Consider the following 26207-nt stretch of genomic DNA (forward strand, 5'->3'; position numbering starts at 1 on the left):
CCAAGCCCGGGTGCGGGGATCACACCTTCTGAAGATAGTAATCTGGAACAACCCTGCTGGGGGATAAGACTTCTTTTGAAGAGAAAATCTTTTTGAGGAATTTGCTGAGAAATGCGTTTCTCTTGGGGATTTTCTTCTGATGGAACGATGTCCAGATAATTGGGACATTACCTGAATGCTATTCCTGTTTTTCCTGGTAAACATCAATCATATTCAAATGCACATGTTCATTCAGAATTATCATTGGGACGTTTACGTATTTAAAACAGAAAAAGTGAAAATAGTGATTTTTGAGCCTAAGCTGCATTGATTTTTGAAAAAGAGCCATGATAGGCTGATTAGCACAGTGAGACAACAATCCTAGAAGTAGGAAACTGTCATAAAGTTTTGGAAAATATTTATAAAGATAAATAGCTATGTGAAAACAATCCAGTCAAGTTTCAATTCTGCTATTGCCAATCTGTCTTCGAGCATCTCATCCCTCACTTGTTGGAAGAAAGTGATTGGACTGATCGGTGTCTTTGAGGTGTTGAATCTTGATGGTGAGTAGGCAGCTGAACGGAACATAGTTGTATGCTTCATTCCCTAACTTTTGCCTAGGCTTCCCTTTCAGGTTTTCAGCCTACCGGGATAGTATTTGTTTAGTCTCTAATTTTTGCCTGGACCGCCCTTTCGGGTTTTCAATCCACCGAGACGCTCATTTTTTTGCCTAAGTTGCCCTTTCAGGTTTTCAACTTAGCGAGCTGTTTTTTTCTTTTTAAGCGAAGTATTTTTTGACTATGTCAGCATTCACAGGTGTCGCGGGCGAAAAACCGTTTTGTTCCTCTTTTTTGTGGGATGAGACACCTGATGCCTTCTTTGGGCTCGAGTGCTCATAAAAAATGATTTTTCTTTATTTCGACCAAACTTTTTATTATTTCCAAAGGAGGAAAAGGAAAAAAGCTGCAATAACCTAAAAGTGGGGGGAGATCTTGGGTAAGAGGGTTGGTTATACGAAGGGAAGGTATTAGCACCCAACGTATCTGTAGTACTCTACAGGGTTCTTTATTGTTTTTTATTCTATGTTAAGGTGGAGGTTCTGTTGTGAAATATGTGGGACCTAAGGTGTTTGTTTGATTATGCTCGCAAAGATCATCGCGATCCTCTGCATACATATCCCTTAAAGGGAATCAGAGCATCTGTAGCTCGGGGTCTACGGGTGCTAAGGTTTGAATGGTTTTTTGTGTTTTGTTTTGCTCGCCAAGGATCGACCTTGTGCCTACGTATTCTCAAAGGGATGTTGAGAAAGTCAGAGCAATCGTAGTTCCTACTTATGCTAGTGGAAGCAAAGGAAAATAGACAAATGTCGTCTAAATGCTAGATGTATCTAATCTATATCATCACATACATCTGTTTGATTTTTGTTTGTTTAACCAGCCTTGTGGCAAAAACTTTCAATGAAGTCAGCCTTGTGACAAAAAGTTTTGATTAATCAGCCAGCCTCGTGGCAAAAGTTTCAATGAAGTCAGCCTTGTGACAAAAACTTTGATTAATCATCCAGTACGGTGGTAAAACAGTTTGATTGATTAGCCAGCCTTGTGGCAAAAGAAGATTGATTGATTAGCCAGACTTGTGGCAAAAAGTTTGATTGATTGATTGTTTGTGATGATATATAAGAGATACTCCTAGCATAGAGATGAAAAATGTCTAATCTCCTAGGGTATTTGATTTGGATATTGGGATGCTTATAAGAAGCCCGTGGGTCCTTGTACGAAGCCCAAGAGGAGGCTATCCGAGGGTCCTTGCATTGTAAGCCCAAGAGGAGGCTATGGGAGGGACAATCCAGGGTCCTTGCATTGTAAGCCCAAGAGGAGGCTATGGGAGGGTCACTCGTTTGTACAAAGCCCAAGGGGAGGCATGGTATAGTTGGTTTGAGCTCTTAGAGCGATTTCACCGGGAAACCATACTCTATGTCCTAACCTAAACTAGGGAGATTCTTTGCACGAAGCCCAATAGGAGGCTATAGGGAACCTAGTGTTGTACTAAGTTGAACAAGCACACATATCACACATATGAACAAACATGAACAAGTATGAACAAACATGAACAGGTATGAACAGGTTATGAATAAGCATATATATGACAAAGTGTGTGTATATAATGGAGTTTATGAAGGAAATATACCTGTAAGCATGATCCATTTGTATACACAGGGCTCGGGACTCATACTCGGGGAGAAGTCCACTTGAGTTTATTCAAAGCTATGTAAACAGGTATTTACAAAGGGGTTGGGACTTATACCTACATGGAGGCCCATGGTATATTTTTGGGAAGATTTAAAGAAACCTTCATTTTTGGTTTGTTACTCAAAGTTAAAAACAAATTGATTGAGATATGTACAAAAAGACGTACAATGAAATACCTAATTTCATGTACTGGAGTGGGTATGTACAAAAGGGCTTGGGACTTATACCTACATGGAGGCCCATGGTATATTTGAAAAACATGGTTGATTGTTTATTTACAGACGCGTTGTTTGAAAAAACTGTTTGAGAGTTTGTTTTGAAAGAAGTTTATTGTTTAAAGAAAAACTGTATAAAAGGAAAAAGGAGTGGGTCTTATACTCTCTAATATTCGAGAGGCCCCTGTTTTATTTTCATAAAACAGGGTGGATGGTTTTGAAAAAAGATGTGAGATTTATTGTTTTAAAAACTGTTTGGAAGTAATTTGGAAAAAAGTTTTCTGTTTAAAAAAACTGTACAAAGAAAGACGAAAGGGACTTATACTCTCTAATATTCGAGAGGCCCCACTTCGTTTTGGAAATGAGTTGAAATGATTTGAAAGTGAATTGATTACTGTTGTGAAAACAGTTGATTGAGTTTTAGGCTTACCTCGAAGAATGAGAAAATTGGATTTCTGAGTTTGAGGTGTTACCTTGATCTTCAAGTGATATGCTTGGAATAAAATAGGATTTCAACAAATGTTAAGCATCCTCACCAGCAGAAAAGAATGTCGAATAAACTCACAACTTTCAGCATTCCATGATCATCCAGTAATTGTTTATGGAATTCTACTACAAATGGAAGACCAAACAAACAGACAAAACAGAGAACAACAGAGAAATAATCTCGAAGTCTCGGATGAAGTTAGAAAATTCAAGTGATATAATCAAATAAAAATTTAAATGATTAACTACACAAGATAATATGAAAATATCAAATTCAAACAAAATTAATTTAAGAAGAAGATATTTTTGTGATTTTTTCTATGAAAAGATAAAATAATTAGAAACACAAACTTAAATATGCATCTAATATATTTTTGTTGTTTTTTATGAGAAGAAGAAAATAATTAGAAACATAAATAAAATATGTATCTAATATTTTTTTTGGAGTTTTAATAAGAATTAAAAAAAAACACACTTATTAACATATGAAAATATTAAAAACATATTTTTTGTCATTTTTAATAAGTATTAAAATAAAAACTAAAACCTATATAAAAAAAGTTTCAAAATGAAATAGTTAGAAGAATTTAATAATTGGGCCAGGGGGTTTGAAATTCGTTTGGAGGTGTGCAGCCCAAATATATTAATAAGCTGAATTAAAAAAAACATGGGCCGGACCGGGTCGGGTCAGATGGAACCCGGATCCGCCCATCTGTTAGTTAGCAAGAGGATGGTTTAGAAAACCCTAAACAATAGGGAAAGAGGCCAGCAGCGCTCTAACTCCCTCTCACTTCGTTCACAATTCTGAAACAGACAAATGGAAAGAACACAAAACAATTCTTCTCATCCTCTCTCTCGATTTCGTTCATTCTCAACGAACAGCAACAATAACCTGGTTTTTCTTCTCTCTCTCGCGCAATTGATGGGCTCTCTCAGTCTCTCTTCACTCACGATTTGAACAACAAAAACTGAAGCTCTTCGATTTTTCGGCGGCCATGGAACAAGAACAAAAGTCCGGGTATGCTTCAAATTTGCGTTCTTTTGTTTTTCTTTGATGATAACTCAGTAATAGATTTCTCTTTCAATTCATTCATCTTTCTCAGTTGCTCGCTGTGAACAACAACGATGACAACCTTCAAGTTTTCGGCGGCCATGGAAATAGAAATCAGAAGCAAAAATCCAGGTATGTGTTCTTAATTTCGTTTTCCTCTTGTCATGACATAGTAGCAATTGTTTATACTCTCTGTTTTTATTTATTTATTTTCAAATTGTTCATAGGAACCAAACACTTACAGTAGTAATTGACAACAATGTTAGGAGTAAGGTGTGAGATGGACTTACCTACGGCGAGGAGATTTTCACCGGCACAGTGTTGAGGTATGTGTTTATTCTGCTTCTGGAATTATGCTGTGAACCGCCTATTGTGTGTTCTGTGTCTTTGAATTAATTGTGATGCTGAACCACTTTCTTGCTGCTACTGCTTCGGATTTGTTGTTAATTGTATGCTGAATTTTTGAATGAATTGATGTATGTGATTCTGAATTTGATTAGATGATGAACAAGCTTTGAATTATTGTGATGCTGAACCGTGATTCCTTGTTGTCGCAACTGTTGTAATTGCAGTGTCGGTGTCGGTGTTTGGATCAACTATTGATTGAAGATGATGTGCAAACGATGCGTAAACACGGGGCTGCCACTGGAGGTATGGTTTTGAACCTCCTTTCTTTTTTCTAGAAATTCGGGTGGTGTTGTTGAAGAACACTCTCGAATTGTTGTTGAACCGGTTATGAACTTTTGAACTTGTTGCAAATTGTTTGAAGCGACTTTGAATTGTTGTTACTAACAACTTTTTTTTGAAATTGTTGTAGGCTCTTTGATGAAGGTGATGCCACAACACCTCTTTGGATTCACGGGAACTTTGGATATTAAGGAGACTTGAAGATGATCTTCAAGTGGAAACCTTCCACCAAGGTATGAACTATTTCTTCACCCTTTTTCAAACTATGGAACTTTGAAAATTATGAAAAGAGAGAAGTGAGAAAGCTAGTAGTATAGTAGCTTTGGTGTGATTTGCAATGAAGAGAACACCTCTATTTATAGGAAAAGCTTAGGATGTGTTTGGCATAAAAATTAACTTGATTGGCAAGATTGTAATCATTGAGAAAATAAGAATAAGAATAAGAATATTCTCCATGTCATTATGCAAAGATATTTCTTATGATATGAATCATGCAAGTGGAAGAAAAATCTCTCTTTGATTCCTTTTTGTCTTGAATTATCTCTTCTTTTTGAATTATTTCTTTTATTGGACTTTTTGCTAATCTCACCCCTTTTTGTTTCTTTTTTTTTTTCATGTGACATGAGTATTCTTTGAAGAAAGAATGAAGAAACTTGAATTCCAAGAATGGAGATTTGAAGATTGAAGAAAGTCTTCAAGAATGTCTTTGTAGTTTTTCTCTTTTTTCTTGTAATTTCCAATTCATTCCAACTTTAAAATTGTATGAACTTGTATTCTTGAAAATGAATAGAATTTTGTAATTCTTGAACTTTAGATAAAGTTCCTTTGTAATTCATTTGAAAATTGGAATTTGTTCATGTAAAGACACTCCACTTGAATTTCCTTTAGAATCTTGGATAAATTTGTATGAACCATGAATGTTGGATATTCTTGAAAGAAAAGTCCTTGAAGTAATGTGAAAAATGTTCTTGCACCAATGAACTTTTAATTCTTGAATTTATGGTTTTAAACCATACTTGAAATAATCTTTCAACAAATGGACTAAAAGATATTTCTTGCAATTTTGGTGAAATTTCCGTGAATTATTTCAAACTTGTACCAACTTTCAAATAATCCATATGAATCAATTCTTCACCATGATGAATCCATAGGCCAAAATCTTGAAATAGATTCCAATCAAAACTCTTGAATCACACAAATGGATATGGCACACTTTATTTGAAGATGATTGAAACCTTTGATTGACTTCCTGGGGATTTTTAGGGTTTCCCAAATGTGATCCCTGATTTCAGTCCCTGATAGTTCAAAACCCTGATCTGAGGATTTGTCTGATCAATCTTTGTGTAGGAGATGTTATGAGCCAATGGATTAGGTCAAAATGATGCACTTGAGGTCTTGAGGTCATGTCCCAAGTCATTAGATCAAATTCTGAGCAAAAGTCAGGAGTATGCTATCTTCAGTCAAAACCCTAATTTGATTAGTTCAGAGCCTTTGAGATTGTTGAAATGAATCTTTGAGGACCAAATGTTGATTATTGATGAAGATAATTCTTTTGAGATGAAGGGAGAACAAAACCCTAATTGATTGTTACTTGTACTGATGAGTGATTTCTTGATTAAACCCTGCTGAGTCACAAGTAGCAAACACAAGCTATGCAATTTGTTAGAGATGCAAATGATGCATATGCAGATGATATGAGGTGGTATCTTAGGTCAAAAATTGGGGTATGACAGATGCCCCTATTTAAGTTTCTTCGACCTGAGACATGAAGATTGAAAATCTTCGTTTTGATAGGGTGGAAGAGACTTAAATATCAGAAGACGCGAATTTTGGACCTAAGATACCAAAATTGCGAATGATGCAAGGATATCTTTACCGAGGGAATATCAAAACTGACTCCGCTGGGGAAAAGAGATTGGGAAGGATATCTCAATCCGTTTTAGGAAGAGAATCCGTTTTTTTCGGGAAAGCAAGTGTATGCTTCATTGGGGAATGATAGCTTTGTAAGAAAAGCTTACCTATCGACATTATCGACTATCAACAGAGGGATAGACTTGTTTAATAATGCGAAGGTGAAAGGTATGAAACTGTGTTACCGACTACCAGCATGGTGATAGACTTGACAAGGTAAAAAGAGTTTCAAAGGTTCGGTTAATATTACCGACTATCAGCATGGTGATAGACATGTTAAATAATATAACCAGAACAAAAAGGTACCGACTACCAGCCTCGTGATAGTGGTTTTGAAGACATGATCAACTATCAGCCAAGTGACAAAATGATTCTGGAGACTTTGCTAGGGGAATTACTGGATATTCAACTTTGTGAACAGTAATAAGGCCCTGATTGTCAAATGGTCTTCATGATTGATTTCCTAGAGAGGAAAAAAAAAAATCTTTTGAAAGAAACATAAACTGCTCAGATGATGAGGCTATTGTTTATGGTTTGTTTTTCTCGACTCTTTTTGGGGAATCGGAATTTGAATCTTTTGGTAAAGACAAGGTTCTATCCATGAATGAATTGGAAAGAAACAGTCAAACAAGACTTTGTTCCCATGAGGAATGAACTCAAATGGGGATTTTCTCCTTTGTTTTGAGAGGAGAAACTAAAGAAACCTTCTTCCACGAGGAATGATCTCAGTGGGGAACTGGAGAAAGAAGAAGTTATTTCTGCTTATGGGTGACGACCTACTTGGAGAGATGACACGCCCATACTTGTTTCTTTTCTTTCTTTTCTTTTCTTCTTTTTTTTTTGGGATAGATATATCCTGAGCAAGTGAATATGAAGCAAATATTGAAAAATGCAAGAATGCATAAATGATGCAAATATGTATGAATGATGAATGTCATGAATGTAGCATGCATACTGACAATACTGACAGACAAAGAAGTATATACTGGAGAAGGATCGACGTCGCAATACATCCAGATACTTAGCAAATGTTCTTCAACACGGTGTAGATAACACGGGTGATGAATGTGCTGCATGTTTTAAATTTCTCTGGGGAAGATGAGCATCTTTTCTCATTGAGATGGAAGAACCTCTTTGTCGATGATGGAAAATCTTCGTCACTGGAGATGGGAAATCTTTGACACTGGGGATAGAAGACCTTCTTCACTGGGGATAGAAGAGCTTTTCCTATCATAATCCTTGATTCGTCCTATGGAGATAGCTGTTGATGTTCCTTCGGTTGTTCATCACTCAAAGGAAAATTTCGCTTTTATTTTGAAAAAGAAAAGTAAATTCATTTAAAACTTTTTTTCTTTTTTTCTTTTCAAAAGTGAATAACACAATTAAAGCGTCATTTTGCAAGCTAAAAGAAATTAGAGATTGCAAACAAGTGGGCACAAGGCTCAAATTTATTTAATAGGATGGTAATCAGCTAAAGGCGTGATTCCATGGAGTATTTACAAAAGTTGGAAATGGTAATTATGCGGAAAAGGCTACATTGAAAGCAATAACCACTATTTCCCCCAACAACTTTGAGTTCCAACTGTGCTTGTCGCTTCAGATTGGCAATGATTTGTTTGAAGATCCTTTGATGAAGTACAGACTCTTCAGGTGACGAAGTACGGACTGATGCAGTTACTTTGTCATAAATCCCTAATTTTTGCCTAGATTGCCCTTTCAGGTTTTCAATCTACCAGGATGAATTTTTCTGTTTATTGTCTCTAATTTTTGCCTGGACCGCCCTTTCAGGTTTTCAGTCCACCGAGACGCTCATTTTTGCCTAAGTCGCCCTTTGCGGGTTTTCGACTTACCGAGCTGTTCTTTTGTAATTTTTAGACAAAGTATTTCTTGACTGCATCAGCATTTACAGGATGTGGGAGTTCATCACCATCCATGGTTGCAAGAGTCATGGCGCCGCCAGAAAATGTTCTTTTGACAACATACGGGCCTTCGTAATTAGGAGACCATTTGCCCCTAGAATCTGGTTGAAAAGACAAGATCTTTTTAAGCACGAGGTCGCCTTCTTGAAATTCACGAGGTCGAACCTTTTTGTTGAAGGCTTGTTTCATTCTTGCTTGGTATAACTGTCCATGGCATAGAGCAGTCATACGTTTTTCTTCGATTAAGTTCAACTGATCGTATCTGCTTTGACACCATTCAGCCTCTGACAACTTAGTCTCCATGAGGACTCTCATTGATGGGATTTCAACTTCTACGGGGAGCACAGCTTCCATGCCGTATACTAGAGAAAAGGGAGTTGCCCCTGTTGAAGTACGCACTGAAGTACGGTACCCATGTAAAGCAAATGGTAGCATTTCATGCCAGTCTTTGTAAGTGACGACCATTTTCTGGACGATCTTCTTAATGTTCTTGTTAGCAGCTTCGACGGCGCCGTTCATTTTTGGTCTGTAAGGAGAAGAGTTATGATGCTCAATCTTGAATTCCTCACATAATTCTTTTATCATTTTGTTGTTCAAGTTTGAACCATTGTCAGTAATGATCTTGCTGGGAATACCATATCGGCAAATGATGTTATTCTTGATAAACCTCACAACCACTTGTCTTGTAACATTGGCGTAAGATGCTGCTTCGACCCATTTGGTGAAGTAATCAATTGCTACCAAGATGAAACGATGACCGTTTGAAGCTTTCGGTTCGATCATTCCGATCATGTCGATACCCCACATGGAGAAAGGCCATGGAGATGAGAGAACGTTGAGTAGAGTCGGTGGCACATGGATCTTATCTGCGTAGATCTGGCACTTGTGACATCTCTTCACGTGTTTATAACAATCAGATTCCATTGTCAACCAATAGTATCCTGCTCTTAAGATCTTTTTGGACATTGCATGCCCATTTTAATGAGTTCCAAAGGACCCTTCATGCACTTCATGCATTAACATGTCTGCTTCGTGTCTGTCCACGCATCTGAGCAAAACCATGTCGAAATTTCTTTTGTATAGCACATCTCCGTTCAGGAAGAAACTGCCAGAAAGTCTCCTTAGAATTTTCTTATCTTTGTTTGATGCCCCAAGTGGGTACTCTTGAGTTTGAAGGAAGCGTTTGATGTCGTGGAACCACGGTTTATCATCGATGACTGCTTCAGTTGCAAACACATAAGCGGGCCTTTCAAGGCGCGTGATTCTGACTGTAGGCATATCATTCCAGTGATTGACTTTGAACATAGAAGATAGAGTAGCCAAGGCGTCTGCCATTCGATTCTGATCTCGAGGTATATGATGCAATTCAACCTTGTTGAAGAAAGTCAACAGACGTCTTGCATAATCTCTGTAAGGAATCAAGCCAGGGTGGTAAGTTTCCCACTTATCTTTGATTTGGTTGATCACAAGGGCTGAATCTCCATATATGTCTAGGATCTTAATCCTTAAGTCAATGGCTTCTTCGAGACCCATGATACAAGCTTCGTATTCTGCGATGTTGTTGGTGCAATCAAATAGCAATCTGGCGGAGAACGGGATATGAGTACCCTTGGGAGTGATGATGATTGCCCCAATTCCATTGCCAAAAGCGTTTACTGCTCCATCAAAAATTAGGCCCCATCTTGATCCGGGCTCAGGACCTTCTTCAGGTAACGGTTCGTCACAATCTTTCATTTTCAAGTACAAGACATCTTCATCAGGAAAGTCAAACTTGAGAGATTGATATTCATTAATTGGTTGATGCGCCAAATGATCGGCGAGAATGCTTCCTTTGACCGCTTTTTGAGCACGGTATTCAATGTCATATTCAGATAACAGCATTTGCCATCGGGCAATCCTTCCTGTTAAGGCAGGCTTTTCAAAGACATACTTGATCGGATCCATTTTGGAGATTAACCAAGTAGTATTGTTGATCATGTATTGGCGGAGACGTTTTGAAGCCCAAGCCAAAGCACAACATGTTTTTTCGAGCATGGAGTAACGAGACTCACAGTCTGTGAATTTCTTACTCAAGTAATAGATGGCATGCTCCTTCTTACCGGTTTCATCTTGCTGTCCAAGCATACAACCCATGGATTCTTCCAACACAGTAAGGTACATGATTAATGGTCTTCCTTCAACTGGAGGAATCAATATTGGTGGTTCTAACAGGTACTCTTTGATACTGTCGAACGCTTTCTGGCAATCCTCAGTCCATACAACCCCTTGATCTTTGCGGAGAAGCTTGAAAATTGGCCCACAAGTAGCAGTCATTTGAGAGATAAATCTGGAGATATAGTTCAATCGTCCGAGAAATCCTCTTACTTGTTTTTCAGTCTTTGGTGCAGGCATCTCTTGAATAGCTCTAACTTTGTCGGGATCTACTTCAATACCTCTTTGGCTGACAATGAAACCCAAGAGTTTTCCAGATCTAACCCCAAAAGTACATTTATTAGGATTCAAGCGAAGCTGATATTTCCTTAGTCGTTGAAACAACTTCAAAAGGTATTCAATATGTTCTTCTTCTGTGCTGGACTTGGCTATCATGTCGTCCACATAAACTTCTATTTCTTTATGCATCATGTCATGAAAGAGAGTAGTCATTGCCCTTTGGTAAGTTGCGCCGGCATTCTTTAATCCAAACGGCATTACTTTGTAGCAAAAGGTACCCCATGGGGTGATGAAAGATGTTTTCTCCATGTCTTCAGGAGCCATCTTGATCTGATTATAACCGGAGAACCCGTCCATGAAGGAAAAGACGTTGAACTTAGCAGTGTTATCAACCAGCATGTCAATATGTGGTAATGGAAAGTCATCTTTTGGACTGGCCTTGTTCAAGTCACGGTAGTCAACACACATTCTAACTTTGCCATCTTTCTTCGGAACTGGCACTATGTTGGCCAACCATTGAGGATACTCCGAGGTGACAAGAAAACCTGCGTCGAGCTGTTTTTGAACTTCCACTTTGATCTTGTTAGCCATATCAGGGTGAGTCCTTCGCAATTTCTGCTTAACTGGCGGGCATTCTGGCTTCAATGGCAAGTAATGCTGAACAATATTGGTATCCAACCCAGGCATGTCTTGGTAGGACCAGGCAAACACGTCAACATATTCTTTGAGAAGGTCTGTCAACTTACTCTTGATATCAGCATCAAGCAGTGATCCAATGGTCACTTCTTTTTTGTCTTCTTCAGAACCCAAGTTGATCTTTTCTAGAGGCTCTTTGTGAGGCAGAATGGCTCTTTCCTCGTGCTTAAGTAATCGAGAGATCTCGTCCGGGATCTCCTCTTCTTCCTCTTCTTCGGCTTCGAACACAGGAAACTCAAAGTTGGGAGAGGGCATAGGGTTATTGCATTCAATGGGTTTATCAATAGTAAATCTGCACATATGATTTATATCTATTTCAGAAAATTTATGAATGCAGGAGTGTATGCAGATTTTTTTGGAAAAGTTTTTTTTTTTATTTTTATTTTGGTTTTTTAGGATTACCATTTCCAGAAAAAAGCAAAAAATAAAACATATAAATGTAGGGAATTCAAAATGACACTTTATTTATGATTCATTTTTGAAACAAAGCCCTAAACACAAACTCATTTGTCTTGGGCAGGACAAAGAGGGAAACTTTTAAAACAAAGCCCTATACACAAAGTTATTTGGGCGGAACATTAAAAGCAAAGCCCTATAAAACATCTCTCTGCTTTGGGCAAGGCAGGAGGTCAAAATAACAGCGAGGTGATTACTTTGAGCGGCGGACAACATTCGGAACGTCGACAGCTTTCCAGTAGCAACGAACTCCTCTATGTATTATGTATTCAGGAAAATTCTCCTCAGAGTTATCTCCAGCATTGACATTGACCGCTGGTCGAGCAGGATTTGAAGGTCCTGGTTTGTCAACCTTGTTCTTTGTAGAGTTGAAACGGTCTTCTTCTACTTCTTGAAGAGCATATGATGAGTCACAATCTTCAGAATTTTCAGGATGTATTTCCCAGTCTTCAGGATGAAGAGACTCATTGTCAGCGACACTTTCCGAGTCAACTGCGGGATCATCTTCCCCTTCATCTTCAAAAATGGCATTTATGTGATAATAACCATCTTCAGGATTGTTAATCTTGGCAGATGCATTGAATCCGAAATCTCCAGTAATTTCAGGTTGCTGAGAAAATTGACAAGGCTGATAAGCCTCTTCTGGTTGACTATTATATTCGAAGGAATCTCCCCATCCAGTTGGTTGGATATCCTCAATCGCAATCTTGTAACTTTCAGGTGCAGTGTATTTCACCATATAATCAAATTTTCCACTTGGTTGTCCCAAGGTGTCCCAGATTTCTGCAGGAACAGGCTCAGTTTCTTTGCCTTTGGGTTTCTCTGAAGGAGGATATGGTTCTTCCTGAGATATGTATCCCGAGTCATTGAGATAACATTTCCATTCTTCTTCAGTATCGGAGAGACCTTCTTCGATACATTCTTCAATAAGGACATTAACCTCTTGAGGAATTGGGTTAAGGAATCCTCCACTAATGAATGTTTCTTTGATCGGACGAAGGGTTTCATCCTTCTTGGTGCAGTTTGAGAATGTTGGTGAACATCCGAGTCCTGCTCTAGTTTCATTCTTGGTAGGGATCACAACTTGCCCCCAGCCAGTGGTAGTTCCATCCTTTACTACTTTTCACTGCCTCTTTGTAAGAAGAGATTGATGCTTTCTTTCTGGAAGATTCGTCTTCTAAAGAGAGACCTTGGAACTGCGTTCCTTCCACATCATCAGCACTTATGAAAGAGAAATTGGATAAATGGCTCACCATCAAGGCTTGTTCTCCACTTATGGTTACCAATTTTCCATTTGTTACAAACTTTAACTTTTGATGGAGCGTAGAAGTTACTGCCCCTGCTTCATGGATCCATGGTCGTCCTAACAGACAGCTATAAGCAGCTTGAATGTCCATGACCTGGAAGGTGATTTGAAATGTATGTGGACCAATTGTCATGGGAAGATTGACTTCACCAATAACAGATTTTCGCGATCCATCAAATGCTTTGACTACTACACCACTGAACTTCATAGGCATTCCTTGGTAAGACAAGCGAGCAAGAGTCGTCTTTGGCATAACATTCAAGGAAGATCCGGTGTCTACCAACACATTGGACAAAGAGTCTGACTGACAGTTCATAGAAATGTGCAAAGCAAGATTGTGATTTTTACCCTCCTCGGGGAGTTCTTCATCACAGAAGCTTAAATTGTTGCAAGCAGTTATGTTGGCTATTATCCCATCAAAATGATCAACAGTCACATCATGATCTACAAAAGCTTGATCTAAGACCTTCATCAGGGCTTCCCTGTGGGCTTCTGAATTCAACAGCAATGAAAGTATTGAGATTTTTGAAGGAGTCTGCATAAGCTGATCCACAATCTTATATTCACTTCTTTTGATAAGCTTCAAAATTTCATCAAAGTCAGGATTGACATTGGTTCCACTGGATTGACCAACATCAGTGTTTGGATTACTGACAGGAGTTTCCACAGGATTCTCTACTGGTGTATTGACAGGATTTTGCCCGGTAACAGGAGCAACAGGCTGCTTTGGAGGTAGCGGAGTATACACACGTCCACTTCTTGTTACACGACTCACATCAGCAATGTTTACAACAGATGAAAGAGTAGGCAAAGGAACTTCTTGTCCATTCTTTATCATTGTTGCATTGTAGTTGTATGGAACTGCCTTGTCAGAGTTATAAGGAACAGGTCCAGGTAGACAGATGATCAAAGGAGCAACAGGAACCTTCGGCTTGTTGTAAGTAACTTCCATGCGCTCAGGCATGTTGAAATGAGGAACGATGACGTTAACTGTAGGCATTTCCGAGTTGATATCTGAGACTAAAAGCTCATGCGGATAACATCCTATCATGTTAACTTCATTTTCATCCCTATTTCTGTAGATCTCAATAGTACCATTATCTAGCAAAACTTGGAGATCTCTTCTCACAATCGAACACCCGTGAGGATCCACACAACATATTCTACAGGAACCGTATTGATGCTGGCGAAAATTCGGCCTTCGACAAAGAGTAGCGTGCATTTGTACCAAATCTGCTCTTGAGAAGTTGATATTATAGACTCGGTATTGGCCAGGACATCCATACACCATGTTTACAACATGCCCTCCATGATTGGGCAGCGGATTTGCTTGCACATTAGGATTCAAATTTCTGAAAGAGAGGAGATTAGATCTAACCAACCTCTGAACTTCATATTTCAAAGCTATACAATGCTCAAGATCATGGCCAGGTGCTCCTTGATGATAAGGGCATGAAACCTCAGCTTTGTACCACCATGGGAGTCTCTCAGGTACGGGTGGTGGTGCTTTAGTTTGAACAAGACCTCTTTCAATCAATGCAGGGTACAATTCTGTATAGGTCATCGGAATCGGATCGAACTGTGGAGCTCTTTGTACTCGATTCTGATTATTGTTTAACTGCTGAGCCTGTTGTCGAGGCTGTTGTTGTTGAAACTGAGGAGTGAATCCTGGATTCGGTGTTGTGTTAACGACTGGTGTGATAGAAGCAACCTGTCGTTGACGATTGACATTTCCTCTTGGCTTTCCTTGGGATACCATGTCAACACTTTGTTCTTTCTTCTTTGGGAAACCACTTCCAAACTTTTTGATTCCACTTGAAGATCCACCTTCTTTAGTCAGACGTCCGGTTCGGACTCCTTCTTCTAGACGCATCCCCATGTTTACCATTTCGGTGAAATCACTTGGAGCACTAGCAATCATGCGTTCATAATAAAACGGACTGAGAGTATTCAAGAAGATCTTTGTCATCTCTTTTTCTTTTAATGGTGGATTAATCTGAGCAGCAGTTTCTCTCCATCGTTGGGCATACTCTTTGAAAGCTTCATGATCTTTCTGAGCCATGGACCGAAGCTGATCTCGGTCTGGAGCCATATCCGAGTTATACTTGTATTGTCGGACAAAGGCCTCACCTAGATCATTGAAAGTCCGAATATTGGTGCTATCCAAGCCTGTGTACCACTTCAGTGCGGCACCAGTCAAACTGTCTTGAAAGTAATGGATAAGCAACTGATGATTATCTGCATAAGTAGACATCTTTCTGGCATACATCACAAGATGGCTTTGTGGACAAGAACTACCTTTGTATTTCTCAAAGTCAGGGACCTTGAACTTAGCAGGTATTTGTACACTGGGAACCAAACATAGCTCCTGGGCATTCTTTCCAAACAAATCTTTGCCACGAATAGCTTTGACTTCCAGCTGAATCTTGTTAAACTGCTCTTGGAGATCTCCTACAAGGCTTCGCTGATTTGTGCTATCACCCTGATCATGATAAATCTCATTGTCACCGTAAGGAACAGTGTGAACCATAGGAGTCGGAACCGTCATAGTGGGTTGAGAAAGTGCCATAGTGATTTGAGAAAAAGTTATCCCCTGATTTGGAGTGAACTGTGAACTTTGTGCAGCAGGCGCTTCAGTTGTGGATGTTTGAACCCCAGAAACATTATGGCGGAAACCTGTACCAAAGCTGAAAGGCGTGCCCCAACCTTCTGGCATGGAGAAAGATGGAATGCCGAATGCAACCGTAGAAACTGGAGTAGTGACCTCAGATGTTACTGTTGCTTGACTGTTGGGTGGCGGCGGCTGATTCTGTGCGGCCATTAAGGAGTCAACCAGAGTAGTGAGACTTTCCAACTTTTCCTGAAGGGTGGTCACTGTACCACGGAGCTCAATATTCTCTTGTTCAGAGTGTTCCATTACTCTTCTTCTACTTGAACGAGTATTGTATCTGTGATCTGATTGCGAGCGCGGTCGAGAAACTTTGAGACGCGACAGCTTGACGATCTAATGGAGAAAGATCCAAAAGATGAGACTCTATATAACAGACTCGATATGCAGAATGATGTATGCAAAAAGAAATTTATGATTTTTCCAAATATTTTAAAGATTATTTTCTTGCAAACATTTGTACACAAACTGATCTTTTATTCATTCATTTTTTTTATTACAATAATGGGAAATGTTACAACATTGGAGCGTAGCTCCTTACAAAAGCAAATGATAAATAAAAAGCTAAACAATCCTAAGCATCTTCATCAGACGAAGAACCAAATGCATTGTGCAGTTTGAGCTTCATGATTTCTTTCCCATAGTAAGCTTTCAATTCGGCCTTTTCGGTCTTTAGCTTGTCAACAATATTCTTCCAATCGTCAGGAGTTGGAGCGTTGCTTGTTGAACCTTCAGGTTTTTTCTTGCTTTCTTTGATGTACCTCTTGATTGCAGCGTCTTTCTGACGAATCTTCTCATCTTTACTCATGAGCCATCCATCTTGACAGTAGAGAATTTCTTCGTGATCTTTCACTTGTTTCTTCAACCTTCTGTTTTCCATATCGGTCCTACGAAACTTGTGCTCCCAAGCATTTTTCTCTAACCTCATCTTGGCTAAAGTGTCTTGGTATTCCTTCATAGTGGGAATGGGAATATTGGGTAGTTGAGATACCACAAGAGACATGGGTTTTTCATAATCATAAGGCATTTGAAACTCCTTTGCTCTTTTCTTTACCCAGCAGGTGTAGGCGTCCGTAGCAATGCAATTCCTTTCCTCACCTTTTTCTTTCCATCGGACGTCGCACCAAGCTCTCATCATTCTTGTCTTCAACCTTTGAGGATCTTCCCTTTCTTGATAGAAGTAGCTTTCTACTGCGAGACCAACAGGTTTAACTGAATTTGCATACCCGAGTTGTCGTCGGGCTAAGATCGGATTGTAGTTAATTCCTCCTTGTGTACCAATGAGAGGTACGTTGGCGAATTCTCCGCAACTATCAATGGTTTCTGTACCACAGCGAGCCAAGGTATACCAACGAATATCATTATTAGTAAGAGACATAAGTCTTCGAGGCCAACGCAAACCTTCTCGGTTTTCTGTGAAAATAGGAGACTCAGGTAAGTGTGAAACAATCCATTTGAACAACAAAGGTGCACAACATACAATGATTCCACCGCCTTGGCGATTCCTATGATGGACAGAGAAATACATGTCACCAAGTAAAGTCGGAACAGGATTTCCAATCAGAAAGATATTTATGGCATTGATATCAACAAAGTTGTCGACATTGGGAAACAGAACCAACCCATAGATGAGCAAGGCTAGTATAGCTTCAAAAGCTATCATGCTACCAGTTTCAATGAAATCAAAGGCTTTCTTTACCAGGAAGTGTGAAGTTAAACCCGGGAGGTTTCCTTTGGTAGTCCAATTACTCTCTACTTCAGACTTTTTCAAATGGATACTTGTTGCAATGACATGTGACTTAGGAATGGCTTCCAAACCATTGAAAGGTATTTTGTCAGACACAGGGATACCCAAAAGATTGGCATATTCTTCCAAGGTCGGTACCAACTGGTAGTCTGGAAAGGTAAAACACCGGTAGACGGGATCATAGAACTGAACCAAAGTTTTGAGAAGTCCTTCATCAACATGAGTGTTCAGGATAGGCAAAAGTTTTCCATAACTTTTCCTAAAATTGGAAGGATTTTGTACAGAAGATGCTAACTCTATCAGTTTTCCCACATCAGGCGCTTTGAAACCGTATTTCTTGGTATGCCTTTTTACTTCTTCCATGACTAAATCCTAAAATGTTTGCAAAGAAAATTTCTCTAAATCTTTGGAAAAATCATGTTTTTATGGAAAAAATGGGTTTTTTTTTTTTTGAATGTATGAATGCGTGGATGCATGAATGCCACATATTCAAACATGGTAAAACAGACATGGTGATGGTAACGCAAACATGGTACACAAACATGGTAATTCAAACATAGTACACACAGGTTCAAAGGTCCAGCGTCACGAGCATGAGGTCAGAGAACCAAATAGGGATAGATCTAGTTAATCACCTGTACAACATGTTCTACTGATACGTCAGAGTCTACATTTTTCTTTCGGATATTACCGGCTTTCACAACTAAACTGATGAGCCAGAAATATTCTCAAGAAAAACTCGTCTGAGTGTGGTTCTCCGCATGACAACTATCCAAGTCTTCACCTGGATCGTTTCTGCACCACGTCCTAATAAGGCCAGGATGGGTTGGGGTTCTACGGTCTCTCAGCTTCTACAGTTCAATGCGGCAATAATGTCTTCGCTACGAAAGCATGCTAAACATATATTACCAACAAGGAACCTCCACTGAGCGGAAGGATTCTCAAGTGCGCCTGCACATGACTATACCCTCCACCTAATTTCTTATGTGTACTTAATCCGGGTTAGGATTTGTCCATAATGTATCACTTGTAACAGAACCACACAAGTAACAGAACCAAAGAATCACACATGTAACAAAAATTAAAATAAAAACAATAATTAGGAATAACCCTTCCTTTGGAAACAATAAAAAGATTATCCCCAGTGAAGTCGCCATTTTTCTGTCGCGGGCGAAAAACCGTTTTGTTCCTCTTTTTTGTGGGATGAGACACCTGATGCCTTCTTTGGGCTCGAGTGCTCATAAAAAATGATTTTTCTTTATTTCGACCAAACTTTTTATTATTTCCAAAGGAGGAAAAGGAAAAAAGCTGCAATAACCTAAAAGTGGGGGGAGATCTTGGGTAAGAGGGTTGGTTATACGAAGGGAAGGTATTAGCACCCAACGTATCTGTAGTACTCTACAGGGTTCTTTATTGTTTTTTATTCTATGTTAAGGTGGAGGTTCTGTTGTGAAATATGTGGGACCTAAGGTGTTTGTTTGATTATGCTCGCAAAGATCATCGCGATCCTCTGCATACATATCCCTTAAAGGGAATCAGAGCATCTGTAGCTCGGGGTCTACGGGTGCTAAGGTTTGAATGGTTTTTTGTGTTTTGTTTTGCTCGCCAAGGATCGACCTTGTGCCTACGTATTCTCAAAGGGATGTTGAGAAAGTCAGAGCAATCGTAGTTCCTACTTATGCTAGTGGAAGCAAAGGAAAATAGACAAATGTCGTCTAAATGCTAGATGTATCTAATCTATATCATCACATACATCTGTTTGATTTTTGTTTGTTTAACCAGCCTTGTGGCAAAAACTTTCAATGAAGTCAGCCTTGTGACAAAAAGTTTTGATTAATCAGCCAGCCTCGTGGCAAAAGTTTCAATGAAGTCAGCCTTGTGACAAAAACTTTGATTAATCATCCAGTACGGTGGTAAAACAGTTTGATTGATTAGCCAGCCTTGTGGCAAAAGAAGATTGATTGATTAGCCAGACTTGTGGCAAAAAGTTTGATTGATTGATTGTTTGTGATGATATATAAGAGATACTCCTAGCATAGAGATGAAAAATGTCTAATCTCCTAGGGTATTTGATTTGGATATTGGGATGCTTATAAGAAGCCCGTGGGTCCTTGTACGAAGCCCAAGAGGAGGCTATCCGAGGGTCCTTGCATTGTAAGCCCAAGAGGAGGCTATGGGAGGGACAATCCAGGGTCCTTGCATTGTAAGCCCAAGAGGAGGCTATGGGAGGGTCACTCGTTTGTACAAAGCCCAAGGGGAGGCATGGTATAGTTGGTTTGAGCTCTTAGAGCGATTTCACCGGGAAACCATACTCTATGTCCTAACCTAAACTAGGGAGATTCTTTGCACGAAGCCCAATAGGAGGCTATAGGGAACCTAGTGTTGTACTAAGTTGAACAAGCACACATATCACACATATGAACAAACATGAACAAGTATGAACAAACATGAACAGGTATGAACAGGTTATGAATAAGCATATATATGACAAAGTGTGTGTATATAATGGAGTTTATGAAGGAAATATACCTGTAAGCATGATCCATTTGTATACACAGGGCTCGGGACTCATACTCGGGGAGAAGTCCACTTGAGTTTATTCAAAGCTATGTAAACAGGTATTTACAAAGGGGTTGGGACTTATACCTACATGGAGGCCCATGGTATATTTTTGGGAAGATTTAAAGAAACCTTCATTTTTGGTTTGTTACTCAAAGTTAAAAACAAATTGATTGAGATATGTACAAAAAGACGTACAATGAAATACCTAATTTCATGTACTGGAGTGGGTATGTACAAAAGGGCTTGGGACTTATACCTACATGGAGGCCCATGGTATATTTGAAAAACATGGTTGATTGTTTATTTACAGACGCGTTGTTTGAAAAAACTGTTTGAGAGTTTGTTTTGAAAGAAGTTTATTGTTTAAAGAAAAACTGTATAAAAGGAAAAAGGAGTGGGTCTTATACTCTCTAATATTCGAGAGGCCCCTGTTTTATTTTCATAAAACAGGGTGGATGGTTTTGAAAAAAGATGTGAGATTTATTGTTTTAAAAACTGTTTGGAAGTAATTTGGAAAAAAGTTTTCTGTTTAAAAAAACTGTACAAAGAAAGACGAAAGGGACTTATACTCTCTAATATTCGAGAGGCCCCACTTCGTTTTGGAAATGAGTTGAAATGATTTGAAAGTGAATTGATTACTGTTGTGAAAACAGTTGATTGAGTTTTAGGCTTACCTCGAAGAATGAGAAAATTGGATTTCTGAGTTTGAGGTGTTACCTTGATCTTCAAGTGATATGCTTGGAATAAAATAGGATTTCAACAAATGTTAAGCATCCTCACCAGCAGAAAAGAATGTCGAATAAACTCACAACTTTCAGCATTCCATGATCATCCAGTAATTGTTTATGGAATTCTACTACAAATGGAAGACCAAACAAACAGACAAAACAGAGAACAACAGAGAAATAATCTCGAAGTCTCGGATGAAGTTAGAAAATTCAAGTGATATAATCAAATAAAAATTTAAATGATTAACTACACAAGATAATATGAAAATATCAAATTCAAACAAAATTAATTTAAGAAGAAGATATTTTTGTGATTTTTTCTATGAAAAGATAAAATAATTAGAAACACAAACTTAAATATGCATCTAATATATTTTTGTTGTTTTTTATGAGAAGAAGAAAATAATTAGAAACATAAATAAAATATGTATCTAATATTTTTTTTGGAGTTTTAATAAGAATTAAAAAAAAACACACTTATTAACATATGAAAATATTAAAAACATATTTTTTGTCATTTTTAATAAGTATTAAAATAAAAACTAAAACCTATATAAAAAAAGTTTCAAAATGAAATAGTTAGAAGAATTTAATAATTGGGCCAGGGGGTTTGAAATTCGTTTGGAGGTGTGCAGCCCAAATATATTAATAAGCTGAATTAAAAAAAACATGGGCCGGACCGGGTCGGGTCAGATGGAACCCGGATCCGCCCATCTGTTAGTTAGCAAGAGGATGGTTTAGAAAACCCTAAACAATAGGGAAAGAGGCCAGCAGCGCTCTAACTCCCTCTCACTTCGTTCACAATTCTGAAACAGACAAATGGAAAGAACACAAAACAATTCTTCTCATCCTCTCTCTCGATTTCGTTCATTCTCAACGAACAGCAACAATAACCTGGTTTTTCTTCTCTCTCTCGCGCAATTGATGGGCTCTCTCAGTCTCTCTTCACTCACGATTTGAACAACAAAAACTGAAGCTCTTCGATTTTTCGGCGGCCATGGAACAAGAACAAAAGTCCGGGTATGCTTCAAATTTGCGTTCTTTTGTTTTTCTTTGATGATAACTCAGTAATAGATTTCTCTTTCAATTCATTCATCTTTCTCAGTTGCTCGCTGTGAACAACAACGATGACAACCTTCAAGTTTTCGGCGGCCATGGAAATAGAAATCAGAAGCAAAAATCCAGGTATGTGTTCTTAATTTCGTTTTCCTCTTGTCATGACATAGTAGCAATTGTTTATACTCTCTGTTTTTATTTATTTATTTTCAAATTGTTCATAGGAACCAAACACTTACAGTAGTAATTGACAGCAATGTTAGGAGTAAGGTGTGAGATGGACTTACCTACGGCGAGGAGATTTTCACCGGCACAGTGTTGAGGTATGTGTTTATTCTGCTTCTGGAATTATGCTGTGAACCGCCTATTGTGTGTTCTGTGTCTTTGAATTAATTGTGATGCTGAACCACTTTCTTGCTGCTACTGCTTCGGATTTGTTGTTAATTGTATGCTGAATTTTTGAATGAATTGATGTATGTGATTCTGAATTTGATTAGATGATGAACAAGCTTTGAATTATTGTGATGCTGAACCGTGATTCCTTGTTGTCGCAACTGTTGTAATTGCAGTGTCGGTGTCGGTGTTTGGATCAGCTATTGATTGAAGATGATGTGCAAACGATGCGTAAACACGGGGCTGCCACTGGAGGTATAGTTTTGAACCTCCTTTCTTTTTTCTAGAAATTCGGGTGGTGTTGTTGAAGAACACTCTCGAATTGTTGTTGAACCGGTTATGAACTTTTGAACTTGTTGCAAATTGTTTGAAGCGACTTTGAATTGTTGTTACTAACAACTTTTTTTTGAAATTGTTGTAGGCTCTTTGATGAAGGTGATGCCACAACACCTCTTTGGATTCACGGGAACTTTGGATATTAAGGAGACTTGAAGATGATCTTCAAGTGGAAACCTTCCACCAAGGTATGAACTATTTCTTCACCCTTTTTCAAACTATGGAACTTTGAAAATTATGAAAAGAGAGAAGTGAGAAAGCTAGTAGTATAGTAGCTTTGGTGTGATTTGCAATGAAGAGAACACCTCTATTTATAGGAAAAGCTTAGGATGTGTTTGGCATAAAAATTAACTTGATTGGCAAGATTGTAATCATTGAGAAAATAAGAATAAGAATAAGAATATTCTCCATGTCATTATGCAAAGATATTTCTTATGATATGAATCATGCAAGTGGAAGAAAAATCTCTCTTTGATTCCTTTTTGTCTTGAATTATCTCTTCTTTTTGAATTATTTCTTTTATTGGACTTTTTGCTAATCTCACCCCTTTTTGTTTCTTTTTTTTTTTCATGTGACATGAGTATTCTTTGAAGAAAGAATGAAGAAACTTGAATTCCAAGAATGGAGATTTGAAGATTGAAGAAAGTCTTCAAGAATGTCTTTGTAGTTTTTCTCTTTTTTCTTGTAATTTCCAATTCATTCCAACTTTAAAATTGTATGAACTTGTATTCTTGAAAATGAATAGAATTTTGTAATTCTTGAACTTTAGATAAAGTTCCTTTGTAATTCATTTGAAAATTGGAATTTGTTCATGTAAAGACACTCCACTTGAATTTCCTTTAGAATCTTGGATAAATTTGTATGAACCATGAATGTTGGATATTCTTGAAAGAAAAGTCCTTGAAGTAATGTGAAAAATGTTCTTGCACCAATGAACTTTTAATTCTTGAATTTATGGTTTTAAACCATACTTGAAATAATCTTTCAACAAATGGACTAAAAGATATTTCTTGCAATTTTGGTGAAATTTCCGTGAATTATTTCAAACTTGTACCAACTTTCAAATAATCCATATGAATCAATTCTTCACCATGATGAATCCATAGGCCAAAATCTTGAAATAGATTCCAATCAAAACTCTTGAATCACACAAATGGATATGGCACACTTTATTTGAAGATGATTGAAACCTTTGATTGACTTCCTGGGGATTTTTAGGGTTTCCCAAATGTGATCCCTGATTTCAGTCCCTGATAGTTCAAAACCCTGATCTGAGGATTTGTCTGATCAATCTTTGTGTAGGAGATGTTATGAGCCAATGGATTAGGTCAAAATGATGCACTTGAGGTCTTGAGGTCATGTCCCAAGTCATTAGATCAAATTCTGAGCAAAAGTCAGGAGTATGCTATCTTCAGTCAAAACCCTAATTTGATTAGTTCAGAGCCTTTGAGATTGTTGAAATGAATCTTTGAGGACCAAATGTTGATTATTGATGAAGATAATTCTTTTGAGATGAAGGGAGAACAAAACCCTAATTGATTGTTACTTGTACTGATGAGTGATTTCTTGATTAAACCCTGCTGAGTCACAAGTAGCAAACACAAGCTATGCAATTTGTTAGAGATGCAAATGATGCATATGCAGATGATATGAGGTGGTATCTTAGGTCAAAAATTGGGGTATGACAACAGGGTGTGGGAAATCCTCACCATCCATGGTGGTAAGCAACATGGCGCCGCCGGAGAATATTTTCTTGATTATGAATGGTCCCTCGTAGGTGGGAGTCCATTTGCCTCTGGGATCACCTTGTGGTAAGATGATGCGTTTGACAACCAAGCCACCAGTTTGGTATGCTTGACTTTTGACTTTTTTGTTGAAGGCTTTGATCATACGCTTTTGGTATAGCTGACCATGACAAATAGCGGCGAGCCTTTTCTCATCAATCAAGTTTATCTGGTCCAACCGTGTTTGAATCCAATCGTCTTCGTCTAGATTGGCTTCTTTCATAATCCTTAGGGAAGGAATCTGAATTTCAATTGGAAGAACTGCCTCCATACCATAGACTAAGGAGAATGGAGTTGCCCCTGTTGAAGTACGCGCAGATGTGCGATAACCATGAAGAGAAAAAGGTAACATCTCATGCCAGTCTTTGTAGGTTACTGTCATTTTTTGTATGATTTTCTTGATGTTCTTGTTGGCAGCTTCCACCGCGCCGTTCATCTTTGGTCGATATGGAGAAGAATTATGATGTTTGATCTTGAACTGTGTGCAAAGTTCAGTAATCATTCTGTTGTTTAGATTTGCGCCATTGTCCGTGATAATCCGTTCAAGGATGCCGTACCGACAAATGAGATTGTATTTGATGAACCGGGCCACCACATTCTTGGTAACAGAAGCAAATGAAGCTGCTTCTACCCACTTTGTGAAGTAGTCAATAGCGACCAGGATAAAGCGATGTCCGTTGGAGGCAGTAGGTTTGATTTCTCCAATCATATCAATACCCCACATTGCAAAAGGCCAAGGAGCCGTCAGGACGCTTAATGGAACTGGAGGTACATGTACTTTGTCAGCGTATATCTGGCATTTGTGACATGTTCGGGAGTGATGATGGCAGTCTGTTTCCATGGTAGACCAGTAATAACCTGCTCTAAGGATCTTTTTAGCCATTGTATGGCCATTGGAATGAGTATCGAAGGCACCATTGTGTATTTCTTTCATGATCTGTTCTGCTTACAGCGAAGTAAAGTCGAGTCATGGTTGCGTTTGTATAAGGTTCCATTGCTTAGAAAGAATTTGGCAGCAAATCTCCTTAGAAACTTTCTTTCGTTAATGGATGCCCCTTCAGGGTACTCCTGAGCTTCGAGATATCTTTTTACTTCATGGAACCATGGTTTTTCTTCTGTTCCTTCGACATTGATCTCATTGCAATATGATGGTTCATCTTGCCTGTAAATGGTGATCATAGGCGCCTCGTTGTCCCACCTGACTTTGAACATGGATGACATGGTAGCTAAAGCATCAGCTAGTTGATTTTCCTCGCGTGGGATGTGTTCGAAAGTGATTTCTTCGAAGTAAGGAATCAAACTCAGCACATATTCTTTGTAAGGAATTAGATTCGGGTGCTTGGTGTCCCATTCCCCTTTGACTTGGTAGATTACCAAGGCCGAGTCTCCGTAGACTTCCAGGAATTTGATTCTTAGATCGATTGCAGCTTTAAGACCCAGAATACATGCTTCGTATTCGGCTATATTGTTAGTGCAATTGAAGCATAACCTGGCAGTGAATGGTGTATGACCTCCTGTGGGGGAAATGATCACAGCTCCGATGCCATTGCC

The 26207-nt window shown here is 38.5% G+C and overlaps 3 long non-coding RNA genes across 3 annotated transcripts; all 3 read left to right on the plus strand.

Moving 5' to 3' along the window:
• Nucleotides 1-4574: 4574 nt before the first annotated feature.
• Nucleotides 4575-5133, plus strand: LOC131599250 (uncharacterized). The gene is made up of 2 exons (XR_009282670.1): nucleotides 4575-4628; nucleotides 4795-5133. It is a non-coding gene; the product is annotated as an uncharacterized LOC131599250 (long non-coding RNA).
• A 16740-nt stretch (nucleotides 5134-21873) lies between these two features.
• Nucleotides 21874-22466, plus strand: LOC131599251 (uncharacterized). Its single transcript, XR_009282671.1, has 3 exons — nucleotides 21874-22107; nucleotides 22193-22272; nucleotides 22368-22466. It is a non-coding gene; the product is annotated as an uncharacterized LOC131599251 (long non-coding RNA).
• A 138-nt stretch (nucleotides 22467-22604) lies between these two features.
• Nucleotides 22605-23296, plus strand: LOC131599252 (uncharacterized). The gene is made up of 2 exons (XR_009282672.1): nucleotides 22605-22791; nucleotides 22958-23296. It is a non-coding gene; the product is annotated as an uncharacterized LOC131599252 (long non-coding RNA).
• Nucleotides 23297-26207: the final 2911 nt, after the last annotated feature.

This window comes from Vicia villosa, linkage group LG4, assembly GCF_029867415.1.
Source record: "Vicia villosa cultivar HV-30 ecotype Madison, WI linkage group LG4, Vvil1.0, whole genome shotgun sequence".
Classification (NCBI taxonomy): Eukaryota; Viridiplantae; Streptophyta; class Magnoliopsida; order Fabales; family Fabaceae; genus Vicia; species Vicia villosa.